Genomic DNA, 20,015 nt, shown 5'->3' on the forward strand with positions numbered 1-20,015 from the left:
ATAGCAGCCTGCATTGCTGCGAAAGGTGGATATACACTGTACTAGTGCCGACATTGTGCATGCTCTGTTGCCTGTGTCTATGTGCCTGTGGTTCTGTCAGTGTGATCATGTGATGTATTTGACCCCAGGAATGTGTCAATAAAGTTTCCCCTTCCTGGGACAATTAATTCACGGTGTTCTTATTTCAATTTCCAGGAGTGTATATACGTGCATGTGATGAACCCCTTCACCCAAAAAGTCTCACCTTCATACCTGTCCCGTGTTGTCACAGATGACGTGTCACTGATCTCATTTGTACTAAGACTGGAATATACGTGAGGTGCCTATTTGCTCCACCGTCCTGAGTGGAAAGCACAAGTTCTAGTAAATGTTCACTAACTTGCAGTCTTCTACAGTTTTTGTCCGATGCGCAGAAGGCAACCCTAGGTAGTGAATCCTTTATCTTGAGACTGTAATAAACTGTCAGCGTGGAAATAATTACATTTGCAATTAGTTTGTTAATAATGGATTCTACTCGCTTTTCATAAGCACTATATGAGGAACTGCACAATAACATTCCACTGTAGAGACACAAATAATTTCCATTCTTCAACGAAGCAATGGACTGCGTACTTCTGAAGTAACTATCACACTGTTCTCAATCACATGTCCAAGAAGCCATACATTGATAATAAAGCCTTAACCTGATGCAGACGTGACAGACAACATGTCTGTCCTCCGAGACTGTCAGTCCAGCTCTCACATTTACAAACCATAGATTGCTTATAAAGCCTTAAATTACAGCGACCGCGGCAGACAGCATGTCTGCTCTCCGGCACTACGGAACCAGCTCTATGCTTGCAGCCGAAAACTTCTCCTGCCATTCAAGTCAGTCGCGATCCGAAATCACCGAAATGCTTCGTCTGCCTTTTCGTTTAGCAGTTGTTTATTATTCTTCTGGTTATTAATACATCTGAAGTAGTGGAATGGTAGAACGCTATTGAGAGATGCTTATATTTGTAATGCAGTAAATTTCCTGTTTAGTTTGTCTAACATTGATAACAGAAGATTATCATTTTGGAGCTCGACTTTCAAATGCAGCAGCCAATTGTGGAGAAGGAGCACGATTTAGGCGGTCTTTCTCAGGATACCCGTACCTAACAAACCATCTGTCATCGTATTACGTGATGTTCCCACCGCTGCTTTCTCAACTGCTGCAAGAAGAGCGTTTTGTAGCCGGATATGATGATTGTAAAATCAGAAATATTACACATTCCCTTCCTTCTGATATTTCCAAATGTTGGGACGTTCTCGCAGATACCAATCAATTTTGGAAACAAAACTAATTTTATTGGAATTTTTACAAATTTTTCAGCTATTACCTCTCAAGAGCCATAACAGTCCACTATACTTGTAATTTATTATTTTCAAAAGTTGAATCTACTTTACAATTTTCCATTCCAGGTTATTAATTTACTTGTATAATCACAGACTTAAATACATTTTGTGATTAGAAAAAAGGATTATTACCCTTAATAAACTCGTATATGACCTTACATTCTATAATTATTATTCTTTAGTAACTCTTTCTATACTAGTTCCATTATTCTTTCGAAAGGAAAGATTTTCAAAGTCGTATTACTCTGTACCTTTATGCTGTTGGTAGTCTTTTGTTAATTTACAATCTACCATTTCTGCTATAATTACAGCTACTATCTCCTACGCAAGTTTCATTTACATCTACTATCGGTGCATTGCCGTCCATTAAATACAACAAAATATTTCTCGTGAAGAATATACATAGTTCTTCACTTTTGGCACATTACCGTTCTTTAAACTGACCAACGGATGTACCACTACTATCGGCGCATTGCCGTCCTTTCAGTTCGATGAAGCATTATTTACATTTTACACTTTTCCTCGCTATTATGTCTGACCCTGCCGTCCTGCACTTATTTATATTTGAATGCCTCATAAAGACTTCCACTTCACTTGGTTACAAAAACCTAACGCTACACCTATACATTTCACAAATACTTGAAGGTGGAAAAAAATTACACTCACACCTTTTAGTAGAACATACGCAAGCAGTCCACAACAGCAACTCATGTGGATGATTCTGTTGTCCATGACGTGGTCCTGCATTGTGAAACACCAAGCTTTCGAAAGTGGTTTTGAGTTCAACAACTGTCAGTCCATTCTCCCATCTCTAACCTCAGCATACAGCTCCAGTACAATTCCATGAAACAACAGAAAATGCCTTACATTAGTTTCCTAATAATTTTAAACAATTTTGAATAAACATATTTTCACACACCCTTACAATATAAATACGTAAAGTTTTGTTTTGATTTTGGGTGTTTTTAAACAATGCCACAGGTTAGCTCGTACCACGACAGTGTTCATCAATGTTTCTGTTTTGGTCACAGCTGCGGCTACATACGGCTGGGGCGTTGTTCTTCTTACTATTTACGAGATTTGTGCCTGCCCGCACCATCTGTTACAGTTGACCCGCTTCGCTCATGACTCACGTCGATAGCCGGCGTCACCTACTATGCTCTTCAAATCGTACATACGAAGGCTTATACAAATACGATTGACAGATACGTCAATAGACCGCTTTAGAATCCTGCTTTGAACATAATGCGCAAACCCTCATTTAACAAACCGTCTCTTTTCTGGAGACTAGAAATCTACTCTGTAGGAATCAGCATGGGTTTCGAAAAAGACGATCGTGTGAAACCCAGCTCGCGCTATTCGTCCACGAGACTCAGAGGGCCTTAGACACGGGTTCACAGGTAGATGCCGTGTTTCTTGACTTCCGCAAGGCGTTTGACACAGTTCCCCATAGTCGTTTAATGAACAAAGTAAGAGCATACGGACTATCAGATCAATTGTGTGATTGGATTGAGGAGTTCCTAGATAACAGAACGCAGCACGTCATTCTCAATGGAGAGAAGTCTTCCGAAGTAAGAGTGATTTCAGGTGTGCCGCAGGGGAGTGTCATAGGACCGTTGCTATTCACAATATACATAAATGACCTGGTGGATGACATCGGAAGTTCACTGAGGCTTTTTGCAGATGATGCTGTGGTGTATCGAGAGGTTGCAACAATGGAAAATTGTACTGAAATGCAGGAGGATCTGCAGCGAATTGACGCATGGTGCACGGAATGGCAATTGAATCTCAATGTAGCGAAGTGTAATGTGATGCGAATACATAGAAAGATAGGTCCCTTATCATTTAGCTACAAAATAGCAGGTCAGCAACTGGAAGCAGTTAATTCCATAAATTATCTGGGAGTACGCATTAGGAGTGATTTAAAATGGAATGATCATATAAAGTTGATCGTCGGTAAAGCAGATGCCAGACTGAGATTCATTGGAAGAATCCTAAGGAAATGCAATCCGACAACAAAGGAAGTAGGTTACAGTACGCTTGTTCGCCCAATGCTTGAATACTGCTCAGCAGTGTGGGATTCGCACCAGGTAGGGTTGATAGAAGAGATAGAGAAGATCCAACGGAGAGCAGCGCGCTTCGTTACAGGATCATTCAGTAATTGCGAAAGCGTTACGGAGATGATAGATAAACTCCAGTGGAAGACTCTGCAGGAGAGACGCTCAGTAGCTCGGTACGGGCTTTTGTTGAAGTTTCGAGAACATACCTTCACCGAAGAGTCAAGCAGTATATTGCTCCCTCCTACGTATATCTCGCGAAGAGACCATGAGGATAAAATCAGAGAGATTAGAGCCCACACAGAAGCATACCGACAATCCTTCTTTCCACGTACAATACGAGACTGGAATAGAAGGGAGAACCGATAGAGGTACTCAGGGTACCCTCCGCCACACACCGTCAGGTGGCTTGCGGAGTACGGATGTAGATGTAGATGTAGATGTAGATGTAGGTACCATTCCTTCTACATTTGAATGTCATTGTTGACACAAAAAGTGGTAGTGGAAGTGTATTCATGTAATGACTGTGCATTTTCTGCTAACTTACATATACTACAATTATGCGTCTTTTTAATACGTAGGAGCTAATCATCTTATCCTTAGCAAAACATTTACTCCAAATTCATTTTATATTTTTAATCAGTATATGGCATTACTGCCTGTCCTTCATATTACGTGACCTTGTATTTAAACCTTATTTACTACGTTTATGTATTTTATGAGATTCCCATGTCAGTGTTGTGCCTTATGTCGACAATATGTCTACTCCCTTGTACTTCATAAAATAACTAGCGAAAACCACTTCGCTCATAAATACTACGTAATAGACCACTTACACGTGGTCTTTTGTCTTTCTTCCATCACTCTTCATAAATGATTGGCTGACTTTCCTGTCGCCTAGTAACCATACTTCTCCTTTCCATCTCGATGTAAGTAATTGGCCGACTTTTCTGTTGATTAATAACCATACTTCTCCTTTATCCCTCTATGTACACAATGGGCCGACTTTTCTGTCGCGTAATACTGTAACTCTGCATTTATCACAAACTTCTTTCACAGGACTCTTCCTAGCCTATCAGTGTACCACAATTCGTTACAGAAGATACCATTTTGTAGTTTCAATTCATACTAAACAGTAACGATATGTCTATTTTGACACAATTTATATACCATCTCAAGACAACATTTAGTTATTACCATTACTTTTGCCACCAAAATTGCTTTTATTGTGCATTGTCATATTATATTACCTCGTTTAGCGTCGTCCTTTTCTTATGCAGCCTTCAGCTTATGCATTGTCATCTGTGTTATATATAACGGCCCTCGTCATGCTTTCCCATTCTTAAAATTTTGGCAAACATAAATGTTTGTTCATCGTTGTTGTAAATACTTAAAATGTGTTCCACTACTTACTTTATACTAGGGTTACTCGGAAAGTGGAAACGATCGGTCGCGAAATGGAACCACAGTGAAAATCCGATAAAGTTCTGCACAGGCGTGTTGGGTAGTGACTCTAGTATGCCCGTCGATCGCGTTACGTCGTTCTTTTTAGTTCTGAGCACACAGGGAGTACGTAAAGATACCTAGAACAACAGTGTCTCCATCTACGTACGAGGGCCTGGTGAGAAATGTCACCTGAAGCTATGCAGCCAACATTACATAACTGCCTCGCGTTTTCTTTTTCAATACAACTCTCAGCCGCATTCTACAGGGGAAATGAAGATGCTCCTGCATCGTTTTCAATTGGAAATGTTTGAGTACCTACAATATAGCCCGTAATTGTCTCCCTCTGAGTTTCATCTCTGCTCACATGAACCGCTGGCTATGAAGACAACATTTTGGCACAGACAACGACATATACGTCTGCATAGAGAATTGGTGAAAAGCACTGGCGGCTTCCTTCTATAACGTGGGTATTGGAAAGTTTGTACAACGCTACGACGAACGTCTAAGTCATATCGGCGCTGTGGAGATAAGTAGCTGGAAGTTGTACTAATAGTTGCAAATAAAAGTTTTGATCTTCACTGTGGTTTCCATTTCGCGACCTATCGTTCCTCACTTTCCGAATAGTCCTCATAATATGTTGTTGTTGTGTATATTGGTATGGTACTGATGTAACTATATGTTGTTCTCTTGGTGGTGTATTTCTAATCCTATACTTCGTATACTCGGACCGGTCCACATAATTCCAGTAAATGTCTGTTTTTTACCCATGCTATGTAGATGTTTGTTCTGCCGTGGTACTTTTTTTTCATAGCTGATTTCTTTGTTGTCGCAATCATTTAAGGATATTTTCTCATGTTAACTTTGATAATGAAGAATGATAAAGAAGACAGATGTAGTTCTGAATGAAAGAAGGAGAAGAACTAACAGCAGGAGAAAAAGATGAAGTATGCTGTCAGTTAACTCGGGCACCTGGTAATCGCCAATTACCTAGCAATACAAAGAACGTTATTACCCCTGAGGTTAGAACACATAATATTTTTTCATGTCACTGGTTGACATTTCATCTAATAATTGCTGTGGCAGTATTTCTGTGGCAGAAAGAGGCTCTTCATTCACAAATTTCTCAAATTCAACCACGTAAACGTCCCACATATGATGCTTCTTAGAACTGAACTGATCACTTTGTCTTCTATAGACGAATGCAGTATACATTTTGCTATTTTTTGCTAGCGGCCTGTGATCGAAGCTGGCTGTCAAGCCTATGTTTATTGATATCATGACGTCATTTAACCTCGGTAAGTGACCTTCTAGTATCTTACTCCTATCCATTTGTGGGATAACGACTTTCTCACCATCAAGCCTTCTGTTGACAAATACTTCACCTCTCGCTCTGTTTTGCATGCTACAAAACCAGTCTTGATTCAAGAATGCCAAAAAAAATTCTTTATAAGTTTTGCATGTATTACTGACCCCTATTCCCCATGATTTTGCTTTTCGTTTTAGCCCGCTGGCCACGAATTTAATTTGTTGCTCTCTCACGTTTTTAAGAATGACGCCACCATATCGCCTAATGAAGGCTACCGGATGTATCGTTCCCTTACGAGAGAAATTATGGAATTTATACGCATTAGAGTGATTTTCTATGTAACGTACATGAGCCATACTTTTCCTTCTTGTTCACACCAAATTTGTACTTTTTGTTTAACTTCATTTTCAATTTTGTCGTGCACCTCAGGAAGTACTGTTTGTTCTTTTTCTCTCAGTTTACCCTGTATCGCACTTGAGTCGCTTTTACAAGAGGAATCTATATGTGAAATGTTACAACTAAAGATTTCATAGTCAGCCTTTTCCTTTATTTTTCACTTACAAACTTGTAATTTTTTACCCCATTATTTTGTTTCATAATGTATTTCTTTACTACATCCTCCAGTTTTAGCTTCAAGATTTCCAACCTTTTGTTCCAAAGCATCTAATTTAGCATTAATGTGAGCTATTCCTACATTGACTACTTTTACCCTCTTATCTATTTTATGTATTGTATTATGCCCAGCACCTATTTACTTTCGTGTTTTTCTTAATTCCTCCCTATTTTCTTTTAGTGCTTTACTTAACTGTTCTTGGAAAATGAATTGTAATGCCGGTCTTACATCCTGATCATCCTGAGTTGGCTAAGTGAAGGAAACGTAGTAGGTGGATATGGATTGGGGCTAAGAAATGAAAGAGGAAGCCGCCTGGTAGAATTTTACACAGAGCACATTGTAAGACATTTCCAGGGGCAGATCTGGACTCTGACCACAATCTATTGGTTATGACCTATAGATTAAAACTGAGGCAACTGCAAAAAGGTGGGAATTTAAGGACATGGGATCTGGATAAACTGAAAGAACCAGAGGTTGTAAAGAGTTTCAGGGGGAGCATAAGGGAACAATTGACAGGAATGGAAGAAAGAAATACAGTAGAAGAAGAATGGGTAACTTTGAGGGATGAACTAGTGAAGGCAGCAGAGGATCAAGTAGGTAAAAAGACGAGGGCTAGTAGAAATCCTTGGGCAACAGAAAAAATATTGAATTTAATTGATGAAAGGAGAAAATATAAAAATGCAATAAATGAATCAGGCAAAAAGGAATACAAACGTCTCAAAAATGAGATCGACAGGAAGTGCAAAATGGCTAAGCAGGCATGGCTAGAGGACAAAAAAGGATGTAGAAGCTTACTAGGGGTAAGATAGATACTGCCTACAGGAAAATTAAAGAGGCCTTTGGAGAGAAGAGAACCACTTGTATGAATATCAAGAGCTCAGATGGCAACCCAGTTCTAAGCAAAGAAGGGAAAGCAGAAAGGTGAAAGGAGTATATAGAGGGTTTATACAAGGGCGATGTTCTTGAGGACAATATTATGGAAGTGGAAGAGGATGTAGATGAAGGTGAAATGGGAGATACGATACTGCGTGAAGAGTTTGACAGAGCACTGAAAGACCTGAGTCGAAACAAGGCCCCCGGAGTAGACAACATTCCATTAGAACTACTGACGGCCTTGGGAGAGCCAGTCCTGACAAAACTCTACCATCTGGTGAGCAAGATGTATGAGACTGGCGAAATACCCTCAGACTTCAAGAAGAATATAATAATTCCCAAAGAAAGCAGGTGTTGACGGATGTGAAAATTACCGAACAATCAGTTTAACAAGCTACAGCTGCAAAATACTAACACGAATTCTTTACGGACGAATGGAAAAACTAGTAGAAGCCGACCTCGGGGAAAATCAGTTTGGATTCCGTAGAAATACTGGAACACGAGAGGCAATACTGACCTTACGCCTTGTCTTAGAAGGAAGATTAAGAAAAGGCAAACCTACGTTTCTATCATTTGTAGACTTAGAGAAAGCTTTTGACAATGTTGACTGGAATACTCTTTTCCAAATTCTAAAGGTTGCTGGGGTAAAATACAGGGAGCGAAAGGCTATTTACAATTTGTACAGAAACCAGATGGAAGCTATAAGAGTCGAGGGACATGAAAGGGAAGCAGTGGTTAGGAAGGGAGCAAGACAGGGTTGTAGCCTCTCCCTGATGTTATTCAATCTGTATATTGAGCAAGCAGTAAAGGAAACAAAAGAAAAATTTGGCGTAGGTATTAAAATTCATGGAGAAGAAATAAAAACTTTGAGGTTTGCCGATGACATTGTAATTCTGTCAGAAACAGCAAAGGACTTGGAAGAGCAGTTGAACGGAATGGACAGTGTCTTGAAAGGAGGATACAAGACGAATATCATCAAAAGCAAAACGAGGATAATGGAATGTAGTCGCATTAAGTCGGGTGATGCTGAGGGAATTAGATTAGGAAATGAGACACTTAAAGTAGTAAAGTAGTTTTCCTATTTGGGGAGCAAAATAACTGATGATGGTCGAAGTAGAGAGGATATAAAATGTAGAGTGGCAATGGCAAGGAAAGCGTTTCTGAAGAAGAGAAATTTGTTAACATCGAGTATAGATTTAAGTGCCAGAAAGTCGTTTCTGAAAGTATTTGTATGGAGTGTAGCCATGTATGGAAGTGAGACATGGACGATAAATACTTTGGACAAAAAGAGTATAGAAGCTTTCGAAATGTGGTGCTACAGAGGAATGCTGAAGATTAGATGGATAGATCACGTAACTAATGAGGAAGTATTGAATAGGACTGGGGAGAAGAGAAGTTTGTGGCACAACTTGACCAGAAGAAGGGATCGGTTGGTAGGACATGTTCTGAGGCATCAAGGGATCAACAATTTAGTATTGGAAGGCAGTGTATTGGGTAAAAATCGTAGAGGTAGACCAAGAGATGAATACACTGAGCAGATTCACAAGGATGTTGGCTGCATTACATACTGGGAGATGAAGCAGCTTGAACAGGATAGAGTAGCATGGAGAGCTGCATCAAACCAGTCTCAGGACTGAAGACCACAACAACAACAACCATGCTGTCCTCTAAAAGAAAATCCCCAGATATTTATTCCTCAAAGTAATGCCGAATATTTGTACAAATATTTTACTAATATTATGATTATTGTCAGGAATGCCTTCTTCGCCTGTGATGGTCATCTTTTTACGCCCATCTCGCTTGAATCGTTGTATGACAGTTTCCTTACAAGGCAGCAGAAGCCCTTCACGTCATCGTGCTTCCTATGTCTGCCTCCCCCCATGAACCATGGACCTTGCCGTTGGTGGGGAGGCTTGGGTGCCTCAGCGATACAGATGGCCGTACCGTAGGTGCAACCACAACGGAGGGGTATCTGTTGAGAGGCCAGACAAACGTGTGGTTCCTGAAGAGGGGCAGCAGCCTTTTCAGTAGTTGCAGGGGCAACAGTCTGGATGATTGACTGATCTGGCCTTGCAACATTAACCAAAACGGCCTTGCTGTGCTGGTACTGCGAACGGCTGAAAGCAAGGGGAAACTACAGCCGTAATTTTTCCCGAGGACATGCAGCTTTACTGTATGATTAAATGATGATGGCATCCTCTTGGGTAAAATATTCCGCAGGTAAAATAGTCCCCCATTCGGATCTCCGGGCGGGGACTACTCAGGAGGATGTGGTTATCAGGAGAAAGAAAACTGGCGTTCTACGGATCGGAGCGTGGAATGTCAGATCCCTTAATCGGGCAGGTAGGTTAGAAAATTTAAAAAGGGAAATGGATAGGTTAAAGTTAGATATAGTGGGAATTAGTGAAGTTCGGTGGCAGGAGGAACAAGACTTCTGGTCAGGTGACTACAGGGTTATAAACACAAAATCAAATAGGGGTAATGCAGGAGTAGGTTTAATAATGAATAGGAAAATAGGAATGCGGGTAAGCTACTACAAACAGCATAGTGAACGCATTATTGTGGCCAAGATAGATACGAAGCCCACACCTACTACAGTAGTACAAGTTTATATGCCAACTAGCTCTGCAGATGATGAAGAAATTGAAGAAATGTACGATGAAATAAAAGAAATTATTCAGATAGTGAAGGGAGACGAAAATTTAATAGTAATGGGTGACTGGAATTCGAGTGTAGGAAAAGGGAGAGAAGGAAACATAGTAGGTGAATATGGATTGGGGCTAAGAAATGAAAGAGGAAGCCGCCTAATAGAATTTTGCACAGAGCACAACTTAATCATAGCTAACATTTGGTTTAAGAATCATGAAAGAAGGTTGTATACGTGGAAGAACCCTGGAGATACTAAAAGGTATCAGATAGATTATATAATGGTAAGACAGAGATTTAGGAACCAGGTTTTAAGTTGTAAGACATTTCCAGGTGCAGATGTGGACTCTGACCACAATCCATTGGTTATGACCTGTAGATTAAAACTAAAGAAACTGCAAAAATGTGGGAAATTAAGGAGATGGGACCTGGATAAACTGAAAGAACCAGAGGTTGTACAGAGTTTCAGAGAGAGCATAAGGGAACAATTGACAGGAATAGGGGAAAGAAATACAGTAGAAGAAGAATGGGTAGCTCTGAGGGATGTAGTAGTGAAGGCAGCAGAGGATAAAGTAGGTACAAAGACGAGGGCTGCTAGAAATCCTTGGGTAACAGAAGAAATATTGAATTTAATTGATGAAAGGAGAAAATATAAAAATGCAGTAAATGAAGCAGGCAAAAAGGAATACAAACGTCTCAAAAATGAGATCGACAGGAAGTGCAAAATGGCTAAACAGGGATAGCTAGAGGACAAATGTAAGGATGTAGAAGCTTATCTCACTAGGGGTAAGATAGATACTGCCTACAGGAAAATTAAAGAGACCTTTGGAGAGAAGAGAACCACGTGTATGAATATCAAGAGCTCAGATGGCAGCCCAGTTCTAAGCAAAGAAGGGAAGGCAGAAAGGTGGAAGGAGTATATAGAAGGTTTATACAAGGGCGATGTACTTGAGGACAATATTATGGAAATAGAAGAGGATGTAGATGAAGACGAAATGGGAGATACGATACTGCGTGAAGAGTTTGACAGAGCACTGAAAGACCTGAGTCGAAACAAGGCCCCCGGAGTAGACAACATTCCATTAGAACTACTGACGGCCTTGGGAGAGCCAGTCATGACAAAACTCTACCAGCTGGTGAGCAAGATGTATGAGACAGGCGAAATACCCTCAGACTTCAAGAAGAATATAATAATTCCAATCCCAAAGAAAGCAGGTGCTGACAGATGTGAAAATTACCGAACTATCAGTTTAATAAGCCACGGCTGCAAAATACTAACGCGAATTCTTTACAGACGAATGGAAAAACTGGTAGATGCAGACCTCGGGGAGGATCAGTCTGGATTCCGTCGAAATGTTGGAACACGTGAGGCAATACTGACCTTACGACTTATCTTAGAAGAAAGATTAAGAAAAGGCAAACCTACGTTTCTAGCATTTGTAGACTTAGAGAAAGCTTTTGTCAATGTTGACTGGAATACTCTTTTTCAAATTCTAAAGGTGGCAGGGGTAAAATACAGGGAGCGAAAGGCTATAATTTGTACAGAAACCAGATGGCAGTAATAAGAGTCGAGGGGCATGAAAGGGAAGCAGTGGTTGGGAAGGGAGTGAGACAGGGTTGTAGCCTCTCCCCGATGTTATTCAATCTGTATATTGAGCAAGCAGTAAAGGAAACAAAAGAAAAATTTGGCGTAGGTATTAAAATTCATGTAGACGAAGTAAAAACTTTGAGGTTCGCCGATGACATTGCAATTCTGTCAGAGACGGCAAAGGACTTGGAAGAGCAGTTGAACGGAATGGACAGTGTCTTGAAAGGAGGATATAAGATGAACATTAACAAAAGCAAAACGAGGATAATGGAATGTAGTCAAATTAAATCGGGTGATGCTGAGGGAATTAGATTAGGAAATGAGACACTTAAAGTAGTAAAGGAGTTTTGCTATTTAGGAAGTAAAATAACTGATGATGGTCGAAGTAGAGAGGATATAAAATGTAGACTGGCAATGGCAAGGAAAGCGTTTCTGAAGAAGAGAAATTTGTTAACATCGAATATAGATTTATGTACCAGGAAGTCGTTTCTGAAAGTATTTGTTTGGAGTGTAGCCATGTATGGAAGTGAAACATGGACGATAACTAGTTTGGACAAGATGAGAATAGAAGCTTTCGAAATGTGGTACTACAGAAGAATACTGAAGATAAGGTGGATAGATCACGTAACTAATGAAGAGGTATTGAATAGGATTGGGGAGAAGAGAAGTTTGTGGCACAACTTGACTAGAAGAAGGGATCGGTTGGTAGGACATGTTTTGAGGCATCAAGGGATCACAAATTTAGCATTGGAGGGCAGCGTGGAGGGTAAAAATCGTAGAGGGAGACCGAGAGATGAGTACACTAAGCAGATTCAGAAGGATGTAGGTTGCAGTAGGTACTGGGAGATGAAGCAGCTTGCACAGGATAGAGTAGCATGGAGAGCTGCATCAAACCAGTCTAAGGACTGAAGACAACAACAGCAACAACATGTCTGGCCATTTGTTGGTGACTTCTGCATCCGGCACGTCGTCTGCGACTATAGGTGTGTCTGCTCCTGTGCTCCTTGCGGAGGCAGTCGTGCTCCAAGCATTACAAGTTCTCCTCGTGTTTTCGAAACATAACTGATGAGAGACAAAAACAAGCCTCTCGACACGCTGACCTCTATCGTGCACCAACGCACTTTGTCGACAAGCTGCACGCTGGCGCTACAGTCGCAGGGGCAGTGATGCAACCGCACGTCACATGTTCGCTGAGCGACGTGTGACATTCTTCCGCGTGCGGCCTAGTTAAGACGCGGCCGACTCAATCGCTAGCGAGCAGCAGACGCTCACCCTCTGGGCTTAACGCTGGCCACCCCCAGCGGTCCGTGAGCAGAACTCTCGCTGAGCCCACCCCCGGGGTCAGCATCCACGGTGCACCGCGACGTCGCTCCAGCAGCCGCCAGGGCTGACATCCCACGGCAGCCACGCTGTGCTGCCCGTCGTCTCCTCGGAGCTTCGCCCGCTTTGATCCTGACTTCTCTGGGGCTCAGCACTAACGGAGTGCGTGCGCTTCTGTGGAAACTGAACTGTGTAACTTGCCTGCTACTGACCGCGGTTAGTTATGTCTCTACGGAATTTGTTTGTGTTATACCACTCACACATCAGGACGATCTTGCACTTTTATTATGCAGACAATTATTGTTCAAAGAAAAGAGGACTTAAATGCTACTTGGAAATAATCTCTCAATAGTCAACTGTTTGTGTGCAACTACAAACAACATGAAAGTCGTCTCCGACTCATATTTTGATTTTATTGCTAATACTGCGGTGGCGTACGGTGCGTGCAGTGTGGCTAATAGTTAGGGTCTCTGCTAGGCTCACTGTGAGTCACCATTTCAACTCCGGCCATCTAAACGAATTTGTTGTTTTGTGTTTATCATTTCTGTTCGAAAAATGTTCAAACGTGTGTGAGAAATTATGGGACTTAACTGCTAAGGTCATCAGTCCCTAAGCTTACACAATACTTAACCTAAATTATCCTAAGGACAAACACAGGCACACATGCCCGAGGAAGGACCCGAACCTCCGCCGGGACCAGCTGCACAGTCCATGACTGTCCCGCGTGGCTTTATCATTTCTGGATGTTTCTCGAAATTTCTCCTGTTTGTAATGTTTGTATGTTCTAGAACAATCGATGTATGTACAAATAAGAGCACGCTCCGTCCAGGAGTTCAGCTTTGTTCTCTCTGTACTTTAGTATTCGTAATATACACGCTCTCAAACCTCATTGCTGTATTTCATTAGCAACCCTCCTTAAGTTAGATTGCGATGTGACACATTTTCGCTGAAACGCCGAGTACATGAAAACATTTACATCACCGTGGCTCCAGTTAGGCAGCGCAAAAACAGTAGCCTACGTCAACGGGAACCGGTATACAAGCAGTACTTTGTTCTCAGTGTCCTTTTATTTATTACAAGAATGGATTCCAAAACATAAAGAAGTTAGCCGAACATCTAGAACTGATCAATGTCGCAAAATACAACACATGGGATTAAGTGACATGTTTGGAAAAAGTGTACTTTTATTTGGACTGTAAGCCCAACAGTGATCCGAGAACAGTGAAGAGAGTCTCGAGAGCTAGGAGAAATTCCACACCCAGCTGAATAAAATCATTTACCGAGAATCGGGAGCAAGTCTGCTTAGCGGAGGAACAATTGAAGAACAGTGCTCAGAGTTAAGGGTAAACGACATTGTCATACGTACAAAATGTTATGTCACATCATGAATTTGCTGATGCAGAAGGCGACAACATCTCACACCTGACGAAAGGAGTTGCAGGAAACACGCACCAAGCTCTGCCGGCACAGGGTATCACAACAACCAAAGACTTCCTCAAGTGTTACCAGCGTGACGAGACATGCTACGGAATAATTAAGAAAAAAAATAGTCAGCCGAAAGAACTGTGTGGTCCTTATGGCAGTTGTGAAAGGCCACCTGATTCATACTCCTGGCAACGAGACAAGAGATACAACACTTTATGGCACCCAAAACTATCGAACCGAGTGAGCAAGAGGCAGCGAGCATGAACGTCTATCTAGTACGTCAGGAGATGACAGAGAATGTGGAAGAAGAGATGTGTCGATTTTAGCACTGATCTCCGCCACCAGTTGAACGCGACAGAAAGAATGGACTCGGCCAATTACAGACTCGCAGCAGTCAAACGACACAATACAGTTAACTTCTCCGTGGCCAAGTATAGCGCCCCGCAGAAGAGGAGACGTTTGGATAATGGAGGATAACATACCCGTATGTTTCCTCTGTGGATGCCGTAGATATACTGCAGGATACTGCTGAGAAGGCACACGGGTGTTTGAAAAGATGTCAACCATCAGAACTGTTCTGTTCAGGCCAGTCAGCTGCAGACGATTATAGCCGACCTGCGGGTTGGAAATCATCGACGTACCCTGAATGGGGTCGCTCACCCCACTCGTTGTAGTCATTCCCTGTCGCCGTATAGAAGTACCAGCCTCCCGCCTAGCCGCCGATCTTAGGAAAACTAAGCGAGGGAACCATGTGCCAATGTGAGGCCACCACATATCAAACACTGCATTCATGGTAGTCGCCAAGACCTTAGGTAATCTCACTGACGTCGTCATGGATGACCAACCTGTCTAGGCACTGGTCGACTTATTCGAATAATTGTGGCCACCAGCTAAAGAATACTATGTTCAATGATACGAAAGCGATTGTGCTGGAACCCACGCGTGGTTAATACGTCCAGGCAGCGGGAACATTATTTGGAAAAATAAGAATTTCTTATTCCACCGTCATCAACGGGACGATTTCCAGTGGCCAGTGGAAATGCTCGTTTAAACTGTGAAGCTTTTGTCAATTGCGAAGGAGTTACTCAGTCTTACAGAGGAAATGTGCTTGCCTGTGACGATAATAAGCACTGTAGGTGGTCAAAGAGAGCTTTGGTTTACTAATTATCACGAAAATCACAACTCACCTGTAGGTATGTGAAAAGGGTCGATCTAAACAGTCCAAAAAGGCATAATGTCATGTGGGGAAGAGTTTTTGAGTGACTAAATTGACAAGGAAATAATCGTGTCACTGTCTCGCAGATGCGTTGCGTAACACGGTAGGATAGAGAAGAACCTACATGGAATCCGTTACTCGACTGGAGAAACAAACCAAAAGATACTGAAAGGATAAAGGTCTGGTTTGAGACGGGCTATATACTCAAGACTTCATAGGCACTACAGGATCCTACACTCGGAATTTTCGGAAAAGAAACTAGTGGTGGGAACTGAATATTTCAGGTGGTACTGGGTCTTCTATGAGTAACGTCTGTCGGACGTGATTGCACTTATTTGCTGCTTATGGTTGTGAATTGATTTGGTAGCGTTAACTTGAAAAACAATAAATTTTTCTGTCTGATATGGCTACAGTGAATGTTTTCCTATTCACGAGAGCACATCTAGGATCTGAGATACGGGAGTGGGGGTGGCGGGGTGGGAAGGGGATCAATCTACACTACCTCCGCTGGTTAGCAATAATCCTTTAAATTTATTTGGAACTGATGCGTTCCGTCCGTTTGGTGCGAGAGAATGATCTGTGTGCTTCCTCTGTTACAAAATGGCTCTCTTAATCAGACGCATTAACTTTGAATAACTTACCATCAGCAGTAAAATGTTAAGTTAATCATAAAGTACTGTTTGACAGGAATGAGTCTGGACGATTTACCACCGGTCAATTCCACTGACGAATTTCTTAGCTGAACAAATCAATGTATATTATTCTGATAAATAATAGAGGGTTACTCATAAGTATTTCTTCTGTTGCAGAAGACAATGCAATAAAACTACAAGACATAAAGAAAAATTGCACATATCGGTTGTGGGAGCATCTTTCCAAGTTTCAGTGATGCTCTATCCACTGATATGTGTCTATTTTATGTCTGCCTTGGAGTTTTCATACGGTGAAACACAAAGACAAGGACATCCGTGTAGAGGGATGGGACAGTAAAAGTCTGATCAGTGAGTTTCTGGAACATCTTAACTTACGCCATCCAAGTTTAGTGTGGAAATAGAAATGGATCACCAGTTGCCTCTTCTGGATGGTGTTTTCAAAAGTAGAGTAGGTGGGTCATTTAGCAACAATGTTTATCGCAAACTTATACCTACCGATTGATACCTGCAAGACAGCATCTGTCACCATCCAGCATTGAAGACTGGAATTCTGAGGACATTGGTTCACAGAACATATACCTTGTCAGATCCTGATAGTTTGGCTGATGAAGTAGAGCAACTACCATCAGCGTTGCGCAAAAATGAGTGCACAGCCTAACAGAATGAGAAGGACTCTGACAGCCACTCTTCCATACAATCTGAAAGAAGAGTAAGATGAAGGAAGACTTTGGCGTAGCTGCCCTATATCGGATCTGTTTCTGCCAAAAGTAGAAGGTTTCCTGAAAGCATAACATAACCAACACAACAGGGTTATCGGGAAATGTGAAAGATGATCTGACTGCGAAAACCAGGAATTTATAATACACCTTATCACTGTGGCATGCTGTAGATTGGGCAAACAACTAAGACAGTGCGCATCAGATCCAAAAACCATGAGAGGCACACCCGAGTAAGACAGGTAACTAAATCAGTCATTGATAAACACTCCATGAAATATGATGAAATGAGGGTTCTGGCGCAGACCACCACATACCGCAGCAATGTTATAAAAGATAATGGAAAACCGTATGGTATCAGTTCAGTAGAGCCTAAGATCCTCCACTGGAGTTGTAGAAAACACAATGCAGGCAGCAGTGAAATCCACAAAAGAAGAACTGGAAATGTGGTGATCTGGAAAGATCCATACACAGAGCAACGGGCCCACCAGACAAAAAATGGAACGTCACAGGCGGTTCTGATGTGAATGAACCACAGAGAGAACACGTGGAACCGCACCGGACCGAAAATGGAAAGGCAGCAGCAGGACCGATGCTTTGGACCGAACTCGAAACACCAACACTCGGCCTGGCGCACAAGATTGAAGAGGGAACCCCTAAGGACGCTGCTAGCGGGAGCAGAATGCAGACGGAAAGCCTGGAACCGATCACGGAGGGGAAGGCCACAGGCATAAACACTAGACTCGTTCCACTCGACGAAAAAGCATACCTACTCGACAAAATCAGGAAGAGACATCACCTATTAAGACAAGTTGAAGGACAACTATATGGGAGTGGTGATCAAACAGCCACACACACACACACAACACGTACGTGGGACCAGTGATAGACTATGCCGCAGCCCCCTTAGGAGGTGTATAAGAAAATCATTAGTAGAACGACTATACTTAACAGCCCGACGATTTATACGAAACCAAGGTCCCACGAGTTACACGCAGTAGTGACGTATGGGACATTACTGCAGTGGTAACCCTGCAAACCCGACTAATGAAACTAAGAGCCAACTGCGGAAGTAGCATTTTCTCGAACTGACCAGATATGGAAGACCAGACTAACCAGGCGACCCATATTCATACAGTAGTCCACAACCCTTTCAAAGCGTATCCTGATCTCGACCCCACAGTGGACCATCTAACAAGAGAAGTACCGCCGGCCAGAGCGGCCGAGCGGTTCTAGGCGCTTCAGTCTGGAACCGCGCGACCGTTACGGTCGCAGGTTCGAATCCTGCCTCGGGCATGGATGTGTGTGATGCCCTTAGGTTAGTAAGGTTTAAGTAGTTCTAAGTTCTAGGGGACTGATGACCTCCGCTGTAAAGTCCCATAGTGCTCAGAGCCATTTGAACAAAGAGTAGTACCCATAAACCTCCCCTCCCCCCCCCCCCACCAACACACACACGCGCACACAAAAAAATCCATGTCAAAGACAGAAAGACCGACACACTGACACAGACTCACCACAAACAGGAAAGACACACAACAGAATCGAACCACACACACGCGCACACACACACACACACACACACACACACACACACACACTAGTACACTATATTTCAGCACAGCAAGATTCACTTAATTGAAGACAGGAGTAGAAGCAAGTGTAGGCTTATAAGTACCACAATACCACTCTTCATCCCCCCTTATCGAATGCAGTAGCTACCAGCTGCAATCCATCACTGTATGAACAGCCAAGATTTTAACCCCTAACATCGAAGTCATTCTCCATAATGACTTACTTATCCAGCAGTTACTTATTTAAATGGACTTATTTTTACACTCATTGACTTTATTTAATTAAATTACTCCATTTAAATTTCATTTATTCGTATAAGTGATTCATCCCAAATGAAAGTATGAGACCTTTATGCATATTATGTAATAACCATGCAATCTGTAAAATATGACTAATATTAGCAACATGTTAGACATGAACCTATAATTCAATTTCTTGTCTTGTAAAATGTCAAATGTAAAGTCAATCTAAATTTTATTTCATTTATATTGGAAAACATGTAATTGTAAATTTTGTAAAGCATGACTAATTGTATTCATGCAAAAGATATTAAATACATAAATTGTATTTGCACATCAATCGGCTGGAAAGAGCAGACTGCATGCTCTCAAGCAGCCCCTCCAACCTATGGAGACTGTAAGTCACAAAGATTGAGCCACTCGACGTGCAATCTTAGGGAGCGTCTGATGAAGATAGCGAGTCACAGAGCCGAAATCTCGTAACGGAACGACTTTGATATCTGGCAGTATACCCGAGATCTGAAGACGTCAACTTTTGCCATTGATTTACTTTTCCCTAGTTCGGTTCGGTATCTCCTCATTAGTTATTCGATCTACCCATGTGTAAGGTGATGTTTTCGGTTTCTCTTATTCTATAACTGAGGAGAACTGTGTAGGTTGAAATGACATGTTTAATGTCTCAATATTAGCATAGAAATACACGCTTTTACACAGTTTACCACGTGAAAACGTTAAAACAGTTTTCAGGACAACGCATCTCATCAACATCAAAAGTGAAATAATCCTAAACAAAACAATATTAAATATTAACTCTCAGAATGTTAAATTATGCTAAACACGACAATATTAAAGTTTCACTAGATGTTTCTTTACAAAATTATTCTTACGATATCGTTATCATGTTCCTCAGTACTACGATAACTCAACCGATTCCGGTTCAAAGTTCGGTACTATTTTTAGGATGACGG

The sequence above is a fragment of the Schistocerca gregaria genome, chromosome 7 (genome assembly GCF_023897955.1).
Source record: "Schistocerca gregaria isolate iqSchGreg1 chromosome 7, iqSchGreg1.2, whole genome shotgun sequence".
NCBI classification, from domain to species: domain Eukaryota; kingdom Metazoa; phylum Arthropoda; class Insecta; order Orthoptera; family Acrididae; genus Schistocerca; species Schistocerca gregaria.